Source organism: Micropterus dolomieu, linkage group LG09 (genome assembly GCF_021292245.1).
Source record: "Micropterus dolomieu isolate WLL.071019.BEF.003 ecotype Adirondacks linkage group LG09, ASM2129224v1, whole genome shotgun sequence".
Classification (NCBI taxonomy): Eukaryota; Metazoa; Chordata; class Actinopteri; order Centrarchiformes; family Centrarchidae; genus Micropterus; species Micropterus dolomieu.
In genome coordinates this window covers 19,317,334-19,331,405 of record NC_060158.1, presented here as the reverse complement: position 1 = coordinate 19,331,405, position 14,072 = coordinate 19,317,334, and positions in this window count along the sequence as shown.

Genomic DNA, 14,072 nt, shown 5'->3' with positions numbered 1-14,072 from the left:
CAATCCAGGACATGAGGGGGGCATCCACCTGCATTGCTGTCAGCTTCTCACCCAGCAGGGCTGGCACAGAAAGCACTGGAGAAGTCAAAAACATGACCCTCACAGTGCTCGCCGGCTTATCCAGGTGGGCGTAGGTGTGGTTGAGCAGGAAGATAATGGCGTCCTCAACTCCCAGTCGGGGCTGGAGTGGGTCCAGGAGAGGTCTGACCATGGGCCGCAGCTGATCCAGAACCAGTCTCTCCAGGGTCTTCATGATGTGCGAGGTCAGTGCCACAGGTCTGTAGTCCTTGGAGCCACTGGGACGTGGCGTCTTTGGCACAGGCACGAGGCAAGATGTCTTCCACAGCACAGGGACCCTTTGGAGACTCAGGCTCAGGTTGAAGACATGGTGAAGGACTCCACATAGCTGGGGGGCACAGGCTTTGAGCACCCCGGGACGGACACCATCAGGGCCTGCAGCCTTGTTGGAGTGGAGTCTCCTCAGCTGTCTTCTCACCTGGTCAGCAATGAGGCACACAGAGGCTACATGTGGGGGAGGGGGAGAGGAGGAGTCGTCAGGCGGGAGAGAGCTGATAACCTGAGAGCCAGAGGAGGGGGGGGTTGGGGTCTCACAGGAGGGTGGGGGACAATGAGGAGGAGGAGGGGGGAGTAGTGGGGTTGGAGCATAGACTGTATATAAAAATGGACGTAGCGTCCGTGACGTCACCCGTTGGTTTCTGAAGAGCCGTTTTGAAGCTCAAAATTAGCGGAGCTGGCCGGCGCCATCTTGGCAGCGCGTGTCACTTCCGGATAACCAAAAATGGGCGGGTCGTGGGTGGAGCTGAGGTGACGTGTTGCTGAAACCACTCCCGCCTAGCTCAATGTGACCGAGTTAGCTCATGCTAAGGAGCTAATGCTACATGCTACTCTGCGGTGCTGTATGGTGGAGGTTGGAACCTGTGGGTGGTTGTTACCAGTTTACCGACATTACCAGCTACAGTCAAGGTAAGACACCGGAAAATATTAAAATAACTCACATAACTTATATCGGCATTATACTTCACAAAGTTTTGAATGCTTTTTAATATATAAATGTGTTATTAACGTTATTTTGCAACACTAATGTTAGATTTTGTTGAGACCAACGTTAACAGTTAACGATAACTATGAATCAGTTATTAATTACCTTAAGTTTACTTAACGTTAACTGTTACAGCTCAAACGAACAATTTCAAGCAAATCAATTTACATACCGTTGGTTACGAGCAGTTATGAGTCGTTTATTTGGACATCACCTCAGTATGTAAACTGTAATGAACGTAATAAGCTAGCGGTAGAGTCTTCAGTTACATGATGGAAGCCATATAACTTGTATAACGTTAGCCATGGCTGTTATCACGTTAATTAATTCCCCACACCGCTATTTTGAGTAACGTTGCTGCTGTCGGCAGGGCTGTGTGGGATTATTGTCTGGAATAGGACACTTGAGAGAGAAAGGTACTTTTTATATTTGTCACAAGATTCTTGTTGAGGTTCTGATGCCTCCACATCTGCTACTCAAAGCTTAAACTTTGAGTCTAAAATAACATTGCTAGTCTTGGCTACTGGACATTTGACAGCTGATATAAAATTGTCTGTCTTAAAAGGACAACACAAAAACATTTAAAGAGTCTCCCTTGTTCCATTTTCTCCCACGTATGTGACATAATAGTGCTATCACATTAAAACACTGAGGCATCTTTTAGAGGACCATCTCAAAAAAATAGAATACTGAGGAAAAGTTCATTGTGAGCATCAGAACCAGACTGAGAGAGTTAATTAGGTGATTAGAGAGCTCTTCTCCCGTTATTTCTGTATAATTTATAATACAGAAATGTATTTTTATTCTAAAATGTTTATACATTTTGAGATAGTGGAATTTTTATTTCAATGAGCTGAAAACAGTAATCATCAAGATGAAAACAAAAAGGGTTTGAAATGCTTCACTTTGTGTAACGAATCTAGAATATATCAAAGATTAACTTTTTGAATTAAATTACGTTAGAAAATTAACTTTACAATATTCTATTTATTAAAGAATCATCTGTATTTACTTTATATTTTTTATCACCTGAAGAATTTATTACACATTTTCCTCCCAGAGTCAAACTGTGGATCAGATGTCCCACCTGGTGCCAGAGAGCTGCAGAGACCTGGAGTCCTCATTGTGCTGATGGGGTGGACTGATGTGGAAAGGCATTCTCTCCTTCTGTTCACTTTGACTTTTAAATATTGTCCATATTTGTATCATAGATTCATTTAAAAAAAAGACATGGTTTATGGTTCACTTGTAATAAATTCTATATACATTAGCATTCCCTGTCTTTACTACTCACTGAAAAGCTAATCGTATACCACACATATAACACATGAAACATTAAAGCTCTAAAGAACATCAGTCTACTGTAAGTTTAAAAGTGAAAATTCTCAAAACATGTTTCACATGAAATGTTGAAAAGTAATTATGCAGTGTATTTCTGTGTGTGCAGGAGTATTTTTACTTTCTACCTTATACTTTAAGATAAATAAGGAACCATACACCCAGTACCCATATACTGTATAACAAAGCCTGAAGTTTCTGAAGAGAGTTTGCTGCTCTGATATAAGTCTAGTTTAAACACAGAATAATGTGAACACATCCAAACCATCCTGTGGGTAAGTGCTGAAACAAAGAATTGCACAGAGTAATTATGAATCCCACTAGGTGGTTTTTATTGCGATCTTGCAAACTCTGAGGTGTCAGAGCTTATCGAATGCACATGTAGTAAATAGGTGAGTCTATACAATATAAACCACATGAGACCTTTTCAGGTCGCAATAAATGACACCTCCTGCAGGGCTTCAAAACTATTCAGTGTGCTGATAATTCTTTGTTTTTCACTACAGAGTAACTTCTCAGTCAATGTCACATTTGTCTCTTAAATGTCAAAATAAAACAGTATATAACATCAACCTTTAATTTTTTACTTTCTACTAACATGTAAAATGTTAGCCTATAAATAAAATCTTAATATTTTCATTTACAGCTGTTAACTATAATATATTGTAGAGTTTAGATCACACTATTTAAAATTAAAATATGAAACTGATGATGAATGAAGAATGATTTTATTATGTATAATTACTTTGATACACTTTATAACAAAGTCTTCCTAATACAAATGCAATAGTTTAATAAATTAAACTCTTGTTTTGCATTCATGAAAACATCAATATAAGTAGTTTTGTATGACTTGAAATGTGTTGAGAGTTATTATAATGATAGAATCTGTTGATAAGAACCCAGTGTCATAATTTCACATCAGTAGTGTTCAGGTGAGTAAAAAGAAAAGCAGGAGCTGAAGAGCTGGAAGCTGGAGCTGTTCTCTCCTGAAGAGCTGGACACAGCTAATCACATCTGGAGGGTTCTGCAAACAGCTCCTCTGGCACCTATAAAGACAACAATGGGCAGACAGTTAAGCAGCTTCTTCCAAAGAGCCATTAACCTACTTTAAACATATGGTTTTCCGCTGGACACTGCAATAATAACTACTCAAGTCCGATCTTACTGAATGTTAATTATAAGGATCTTATTTTATATTTCTTATTGAACTGTACCAATGTACCAATCAAACTCAGAGGCGGCTCTCACACACCTAAATTCTCGCCTTAACTAAACCATCGCCCTAGTTACAGCCCAGCTACCTGTCTGCGGGCATAACTCGCATTATATGCTGACAAAAAAGGTGGATGAAAATCTCTGCAGGTAGCCTACAACAGCTGTTTGGCCGAATTATGCATCCACCTCTTAAGCTTATCAGAAACGTTGCTGATCAAACGCAGTTATCACCTCAGAGTGTTTGCTGAATCTCAAGGATGTGTAATAACTTATTGATGACACTAAACTGCATTTAATATGTACTTAGAATCAATCATCCCCACTGATGAACCCCACAAAGACTAGTATAACGTTATAGTTTTTAAACAGTAACGTTACACTTGGAGGTGCTATGTCTATTTGAGCTAGCTGTCTCTCCTGAGCCGTTGATGGAGATGTTGTGGTCAGGAATATCCGAGTGGAGCCAAGTCTCCGTGAAGCATATTAAACTACACTCCCGGAACTCCCTTTGACTCCAGGCTAACGCTGTTAGCTCGTCCATCTTATTGGCCAGTGATCTCACATTGCACATGATGAGAGAGGGGAGACACGGCTTAAATCTCCTTCTGGCTTCTCTGTTGTCTGGACCCCTCTCTCTTCCCACGCCATTTCGTTCCTACATGAGGCCTACATAAGTTGTAACTGATAACTTGTCTGGATTTCCAGCTGTTTTAAAGATTGTCTGCACAATTACAAATCTGAAGACAGATTTGGAGATTCAAATCTGATTACACACACAGAGATTGATATACAGTTACACAACTCTCTACTCACATTTGTAAATAGTTGTGCCACAATAATGGCCCCATAGACTTGCAGGTGGGTGGGGGTGTGTTTGCACTAAGGATGATTATTTGTGTATTTAGCAGCACCTCCAGCACATATGTGGGAATGCCGTTATTTAGCCTGGGGTCTTGAAGACCCATCCATATTTAATGGTGTACAGACAATCACATCCTGGCTGTTTATGAATCATTTTTATCCACCTGCTAGTGAACTCATCTTTTATTCACTGCTTCCCACAATCTGTCATTAGCAGGCCCATCTGCCTTCCTCCTTTGCACCCTTTTCCTCTTTCCCGCCACTTGTGATTTTTGATTAAAGTTGGGTCTGACTTAGAGGGATGCAGAGGAGGACAGAATAGAGATGGAAAAGAATTGCGGAAAGTCCAACACAAAAGCTAAAATGACTGTTGTAGATGAAGATGAACAAAGAAGATGATGTGGGCTGCAGACTGATGATGAATGAGCATTCATCTTTATATTTAACATACATTTAACTCTGTGTTTCATATTCCCTCTGCTGTGTCAGTTTAATCCTCTCTTTTCACGTTGTTTAATGATGGCCCTGACCCAAATGCACCGACTATTCATCCCTGTCCACTCTTTTCATCCGAACACACACAAAAAGGCAGTGTGAGCATGCACACACACACACACACGCATTCACTCTTCCATTCAAATGAGCACTTTATCCCAGTGAAAAGAGCCTCTTCACTTGTCCCTCGCCCCAGATTTCAGCACTAAAAAACACCATTGCTGTGCAGGAGGTGAGAAATTCTCTCTCAGGTAATAAAAATCTGTCCATTTCTCTCCTTTCATCTCCACATGCATAATGGAGATATGTTGAAATCTGCTAGCTGTGGTGTGGTGTTTCCATTCAGCCCTTACTGAGAGCTGTCTGCTAAAGAAAAGAGGCAGAGCTGTGTGCTGGACCACAGACACATTATGTTAGTGTTGGAATATGTGGTTCTGGTTATATGTACGTCCATATATATTGTGTCTGTGCCTGTACACATACACATGTAAAATATGGAGAAAGCTCTCCTCACAAGAGCTTTACATTTATCTGTTCCACTCTGGGTGAGACAGCAGTCGCTGTTGCACATCCAAATGGTTATATTTGCATTGTGTATAGCAGTAATAGAGGGGGGATGCTTGCTGGACATCTTGTGTGTTTGATAAATGACTCTTAGCTGCTCTCATGAGTGCTATGGTACAAGTTGTGGTGGTGGGAGGGGTGGTAAAACAATGCGCATGTCAGAAGATTAATGGTGGTTTACTCTCCTAAAAGTGTAGGTCTGGCTATGCCCATCAAGCGAGGATACTAGAACGGCTACTAAATTACCTCTTTTGTAGCTCACCTGTCAGAGAGTAGTCTGGCACTTTAAAGCAGCAGATAAAAGGATCATCACCATGTAGAGCTCTTGCTAAATAGTTCTTCCATTGTGTTGATGTAACAGTGATATAAGGGCCCCTGTTTGAAAGTCTGAACTGAAATTCTCATTCATTTACAGAAGAAGAGGGAGGTATTCCTTTGTATGCGACGTGCCAGCATTACCCTGTGAGACGGCCATGATGTGGTTTTTTTTTAGGATAACTAGTCAAAAATTGACATTACATAATGAAAGTCACGCAGATTTTCATTTTATCCATCTAATCAGAGACTGCTAAAAGCATTAAACTATGTGGTAAGATGATAGCAGCTCTGTCTCTGCATGTGTTTCTTGCCTGTGATGGGGCTCATTGTCTTGTCTGATCTAAGCATTTGTTTGTCAGCTACCAAGATGTAAAGTAAATGTACATGTATAAACCCCAAATTATAGCTCATTTTTTATGGTTGGGTTATGGACATCTTTTAGCCACTCTCACTGCTCTCATGGTGTCGTTTTCAGTCTCAACTGTTTTCAGTGAAACAGGTCTATAAACTCACTGTACACTACCTGCTCAGCACCAAACAGCAGACAAAATTAGCGACTAGCTAGCAGTTCAAGAACCAGATATTTCCCCTCAGGAGTTGGTAGAGACCAACAGCTAAAGAAAGAGTGAGTAGGCTATTGGACTTAGATTCACCAGGTGGCCAGAAACACATCTCCAAATGAACAGAAACTGTTTGCTGACGAGTTTGTCATGTCAACTCAAAATGTGATCATGTGTAAAATGTTGTATTCCAAGCTTTCCGTTCCATTTACAGTTTACAGAAGAAATTTCAATTGTTAAATTAGGAAGTTTTTGAGCTCACCCTCTCAGCTACACCAATGGCAACATAAATGTTTCTCTTCTGTGTTAATTTCTTACCTATATGTTGTCCATGTAGTAGTTAAAACGGGGTGGTGACGTATGACTATAGTAATTCCATAAGTCATACATCATTCTCCAAGCTTGCGCAGGCGCACTGTCATGCCTTATTAAAAAACTGTCACGCTGTTACTCCTCGTTAAGTCAGAGCATCAAACCGATAAACATCGTTGTGAGCTAGCTAACCAATTTATCATGTAATTTACTTAGAACTTACAGTAGGTATGTCTCTCTGTGTCTGATTGTTGGTTTGTCTTTCTAGTTTAGTTAGCTAAGTTGTAGTTAGCCGGGTGTAGTTAGCTAGCATAGTTATTGCAGAAAGTTAGCTAACAGAGAGTTCTTTTTATTTTTTTGTTTCCTCCTCTTGGTTTAGTGTGTTCATTTTCATTATGGCATCTGTGCGTGCGGCGTTGGAGGACATATGACAGAAAACGCGTCGCACTTTCACCTGCCACCGTCTTATACAGTCTGCAACATGCATTTTACTGATGGCCGTTTTACCAATGCATCGGCGGAGGCAATGGTATCAGAAGTCTTTATATACAGTTAACAGAGTAGTAGACCCCCCCATACCCCCGCAGTAAAGTCAGTGCACCATAAAATGTAGTGGGAGTTATCATGGGCAGTGCGTGACAGGACCATCGACTGTATGATGCACATTAGTTTCTATCATGGGTAAGTAATAGCTACACCTGCCAGACAGCAAAGTGTACTAAACTTTACAGTGTAGTGATGTTAACACAGCATATCATTAGTGAACACTCCAGCCATTCAGTTTTTGGTTGTCATGGTAATTGATTATGTCCGACTATTAACCACACCCCCATTCTCTGTTTGAGAAAGAACATTAATCAAAAACGGCAGTTAAAACTGGCTGGAGGGGGGCTTTAAAAAATTTTCAGTCATCTCTAATAGTGCGGTTTCAGATTGCAACCACTACCTTCCCAAGAGTGTTCTTGTGCCCAAACTAATGAGCGAGCCAAAACAGATAACCCTACCCTGCAACATAACAGTAATATTTTTATTAGTTTGAATTAATCCATGTAAGTAGCATGACAATGTTGCATTGATTGCATTTAGCTGACATGATAGGTTTCAATAAATATTTGTGTATCTTTCACCAGAGAGGGTCAGCAACGTCAGCATGAGCTAGACTGAATATTAAGTAATTAACGAGATTGTTGCTACATGTTAACAGTAAGATCATAATAGGTAACGTGTTACATCAGTACTGTGTTGTTGTCCTGCACCGTTATGTTGCATTATTATATATTATGTGGGTTACATTAGTTATGGCGACTGAGATGGTAAAAAAGCTGTGTACCTGAGTATCGGTAAAATGTCAGTAAATCTAAATTGAACGTTACGACGCAAACAATCCATGCTAATCTAGCTGTCTTCCCCTGCCTTGCATCACTATTGGTTTTAGAAACATATCTTTTCACATATGCATTGTACATCATTTCTTGCAGGTTAAAACACTTTGACATAATACAGGTTAACAATACACATACACAGGATAATAATATAGATTGCATTAGCTGGTGAAGTAATGTAGCAACTACTACAACTATAGTATTTTGCAACAGATAATTTTTGTAAATGGTCTGCATTAGCCGGTAAACTAACTTTATCAAACTTGAGCCAACTAAAACACAAAATCACAGTCTATTTCACATGATTTGCAGTAATGTTAGTTTACTCTAGGTTGATTTTTATATCCATAACAAAGCTGAGATCTTTCCATGACTCAAACACCTTTTAGATGTTGACAGTGTTATGGCAAACGTTGATCTGATTCTTGTTTGGCCTGCCGGGCTTCAGTACATTAAAGTTTTTTGTTTTTTATCCTTACATGGGGTTTGTGTTAGAGTCTGTGTTGTGCTGAGGGACAGTCATTTTTTCGTGTTAACAGACTCGTTAGATGCAGTGTTGTCGCTGTGTGTACAGTTTAGAATCAGCCTACAAAAACCAATGTAATTCACTGGAAATCCAACCCGATTTCTTCACATAGGAAGCAGCATAGCGTTGAACTCTTTCGAGTGGCCTTTTGTTGTGGCCAGCCTAAGGCACACCTGTGTAGTACCCATGCTGTCTGACCAGCATCTTGATATGCCACACCTGTGAGGTGGATTGATTGTCTCGACAAAGGAGAAGTGCTCACTAACACAGATTTTGACAGATTTGTGAACAATATTTGAGAGAAATAGGCCTTTTGTGTACATAGAGAAAGTCTTAGATTTCAGCTCATGATGTATGGGGCAAAAAGTGTTGCGTTTATAATTTGGTATTTAATTTGGTATTTAATCATAGTCCAATTTAAGAGCAACTTTCATATTCATATTTTTACCACCATTGTTTTATAGATTAATCACACTCTTTCTACTTATTTACCACCCTTTGTATTTTAGCTCCATCACCATGTAAGAAGGGGAAATAAGTAAGATTGCTGCTATTGTTTTCTCCTCATAGCAATTCCAAATTCAAAAGTCCTATTTTAAGGTATTTGATGTGTAACACAAATAAAAGACAATAATAATACACTGATTCAGAACTTAAAGGGTGCCCTTGTAAAGTGTTTGTGTCACCAGAAAATTTCTAAATGAGACATTCAAAAGCCGTTTTTGTCTCTGACCTTAATTGCTGCTGCAAGCCACGTTTTTGTCACATTTTAATGCACTTAATCTTTGCTCAGTGTCAGCCATGACTCCTGAGGCCCATCCACATAGACCTAATTGCACAACAAGCACATAACGAATCGCTGGAAACAACAGTGTCTGTGTACAGAAGACCCAAGGCTCTTTAAGGCACACACACAGTAACTACAGCCACCTCTGTCCTGGATGAAATAGCCCCATGGATCTTCATAAAGAGGCCACAGCTTCCTGCACCACAGCAGCTGACATCCATCTGAGTCTCCCAGGTTCCCAAGAAGATGTGTGTGTTTTGGGGGGGGGGCAAAGGGGCTGGTGAGAATGTGACGTGCCCTGCAGCCCGTAGCGTTTGATGTGGGTGTTCACTGTAATTTTCACACTCACCTCAGCATGGAGAAGAAAAGGAAGATGCTGGTGATGGGAGAGGAGTAACAGAGTAACAGAGAAGGAATACAGTAGGAGTATTTGAATGCAGACAGGAGATATTTGCAATAAAATGGGGTGGAGAGATTGACAACTGTTAAAGTTTGGACAACACAAGTTTGCTTTTTATTTCTCCCTGTGTTCTCCCAGATCCCAGTTTTCTCCCATTTAATATGAAATTTGTCAAAAAGTCTTAAATGCATGATTGTCTTCAATGGAATTTATTGGCTGCCATTAAATACTGTAAGTGCTTGATGACAACTCCTTCAGTTGCGATATTATGACTATTAAACATACTGTATTCTCTGTTGAACAAGCATAAAGGGGGTAGCTTTACCAGCATGCTTCACTAGTTATTGCTGAGAGACTTAACAGAGACCTCAATAAATTACAGTGATTGCCTTCTGTGACCTACCAAATCCTCTACTGGGACATTTTCACACATCTTACAATTATCTGCAATGTGTAAGTGACATCAGAAAAGCTGTAGGATTTATGTCATAACACGCAGTAACCGGAATTTTCATGGTCAACAATGGTGTCAGAGGTTGTTAACAATCTCTGGTCCTTTTTCACTTTCACTTCTTTTTCACAGGTCTTTGTGGTATCAGGATAACATTGGTGGGACAGGTTTGATGCACAAATCATGGACTAGTCAGAACAAATAAAAAATTGTTTGACATTTTTGTTTGTTTTTCCCTTTTTTCTTTTATTATGAACTCAAAAATCAAAATCCATAATGCAGAAAAGCATTGAAGTGGTAACCCTTTGCTTTGTAACAAACTGAGCTTGCACATCTGATCTCACAAAATACAGAACTCATTACTGCATTGTTGTTATATTTAAATAGGGAAACATTTTGTGTTGTAAATGTTAATATGGGCATCAACAAATATATGTTCCTTTTATTTGCCAAAAAGTAATTCACTAACAAAGTCCATATAATGTAACTGCAGTGTTTTAACTTCATTGTGAAGTTTCTTATTTTGGGGGTCAGTAAGACCCCAACAAGGTTTAACACCCTGGGAGACTTGTTAGTTATTATAAATCTACAAAATCTCTAAAAATACTAATTCATGATTTGGGAAGATAGTTCTTAAAAATAGTGTCATCTCCAATCACAGATACAGAAAAATATCACAATCCATTTCATTTAACCATGATGTACAGCTTACAAACAGAAATGATGTGCCGTTTGCTGTTTGTAGCTCACTCCTGAAACATCAGTTAAAATCATGCCTATGAACACTTATCATAAATTAGTAAAAGTCATTAAGTATCAAGGTAATAAAACAATGCTATGTAAATTTATGGCTGTTGAGTGGTCTCCTGAAACCTAAACAGAACATTAAGGTTAAACTGTCAGACCTGTCAGTGGCTTTGCTTTTCCTGTAGTACCTAAAGCATGTAATATTTGACCTTCTGGGCACACGTGGCTTGCTTCACAGTGAAACTAGCCATACTACGAGTCTGTGACCTCTTGCCATCCTCTGAAGACCCAAAACAGAGAGATACTGCTCTTCTTTTACAACAGCTCAGTAGCCTATAGTTATGTAAGAAGACTAGCCAACAACATGCTGTTTGACCAAGTGTTTGACCTATGCCTCAAAGCTGCAGACATACCATATGACTGTTTTTTATTGAAAGGGTGTTGTGTACTTGACTGCCCTTAAGTGCACCGTAGGTTATAAAGAGCATTACTGTGACATAGTATAGGCATTATTCAGTTGCTATCCTAACCTTGGGCTGTTTGGCTTGAATATCACCTTCACTATGATTGGGCTATGAGTCACAATAAATACTTGGACACAAAAACACATGACACTGTTGTGTGGATGTTTATCAGAGATTTGCCCATTATAGACCACAGGCATTCCCTTCAGTCACATGCACATCAGCACATTACTGTTATATGGTAGGCCTAATGTGTAGCATAATTATATCAGCTCCAATCAAAGAAAGTTTACATGAGAACATCTTTATGGGAATTCTTATAAGTAAATCATGTGAGAATGTTATTCATGTATAACAATAACAACAAGATCAGCTGGGGCTTTAGAAAAAATTCTAAAGACAGATGGCTCCCTCTGCTGCTGAAAGCTGCTAATACTATTTTGGTAATACACAGCACATGTTCAGACAAATAAAGTGAGAGTGCAAAGATCCCAAAAATATTAAGAAAGAATTTTACATTTTAAAATTCAACATTTAGGGGAGGTAGTCAATGACACTGATCTCACACAGTTGTGTTTTTTAGACCTCTTCTCGGGGCTGTGTGGGTGTGTGCAGACCACTTGATTGACATCTCTCTCAATCTCCTGTTGGTTTTGTTGCACCTAAGGTTTTCACAGAGAACATTTTGACATGCTACAGTGGGAATAGCACTGTAAATAATGAAATTTATGATGGCTGATTTGGCAGCTTCTGTTTCAGGGTCCTGGTACAGTGCCTCGCTGTCATGGCTTACTGGGACACTTAAAGATAACAAAGCTATTGTTACTGCAGTAACACATGTGTCAAAATGTGAATGAATACTGTCTAATCGGAAAAAAATGAAAACACCTAGATTTGCAGGGCCTTTAATCAGCTACATATCATGCAGTACCTCATACAGAACTATGGCCACAAGAATGGGTGGAAGTAACAAATTATACTGGTTTTTGTGTACTTTGGAATACTTTTAAAAAGACGTGATTTTACTTCTATTTATATATTTAGAACTTTGCTACATTTTAAGTCACATCCTTTACAGAGTGAAAACAAAAGTCACATGAAAAAGTCCTGATAAACCCTATACAGTCTATGGATAAACCGTGTGAGAGTGGAGAAGAAGAAAGGAGCCAAATCAGCAGGTGCAGCAGAGGAGGACCTGGTGTGCCTCCGGCTGCATGAGGGTGGAGCCCGATGGAATCAGATTTGTGCCATTTTAGCCAAACACAGGATCTTAATTGTCAAAAATATAATAATTTTAATTTGAGAGAGAATAAAACTAACTGAAGACAAAAATGTCATCAAGTAAAATGTAAAACTTGCAAACAAACTATTGGTCTTTTTTTTGATAATATGTAGATAAAAATGTAAATAAATATGTAAATGTATATAGTATGTAAACTTACAGTGTTAGTGATATTAGTGATGTCTTGGCTGTATCATCAACTGTTATAATGGACCATATAATGGATTACCTGGGACTGCATTGTAGGTCTCTTCAGGTCTGCAGGTCCCACAGTGTTACATTGTTCTACATAGAACAATTATAGCTGTTATCCCATAAACTTCCACACATCTGTTTACACACACGCACACACACAGACACACACACAGACACACACACACACACACACACACACACACATCCTTGTACTTCCATAGTTGTGAAGACCCTTATTAACATAATGTGTTCCCTGGACCCTTACTGTAACCTTAACCATCACAGCTAAAATACCAACCCTAACCCTACCCCTAACCTAAAGCTAATTCTACCCTAACCCTTAAAACCAAGTCTTAACCTTCAGCCCTTTGAAGTTGTGAGTACTGGCCAAAATGTCTTCACTTTCCAAAAACGTCCTCACTCTGTTGGTTAAAATCTTGTTCCGGTCCTCACTATGTAGGAAGTACAAGTTGGCCACACACACACACACACACACACAGGCTAATGTTTCTTAGCTAGCAATCGTTAAAGATAACAAGTTAGCTAATGTTATTAGTTAGGGAAAAGCTAACTTACATAACAAGGCTTAGGTTTACTTCTAACATAACAAAACAGATAGTAGTACAGTTCAGACAACATATGATCAGTACTTACACTGTATTAATCTTGTATCAATCCAATTTCCAGTGAAAATGATGGTGTTTAACAGTTAGTCAAAACCAAAACTCACGCTTGCAGCACTGAACAAAGTCCAGAGCACTGAGTTGTCACTCAAACACTCACTAGCCAATGGGGATACATAAATTCTTATTTTTTATCGAGATTTAAGAAGTTTTTTATGACTAAATTGGCATGAATCTGATTCCATTGGGCTCCACGTCCAGAGAGGTGACATTCTGCAAAAGACACATGAATGTGTGAGTTCATTGGCCGTGTTCACCAGTTTGATGACAGGCAATACAGTACTGAGGTGGTTTTCTTCTCGCTGAGTCAGCTAACACAACCGCTTGCTGCACTGCTAACCAAGCTAATGGCAGTTACAGTTAGCAATTACTTTAGCAAAAGTGAAGCTTTCTATCAATTAGTATACTCTGTAAATCACCTCAATGTTA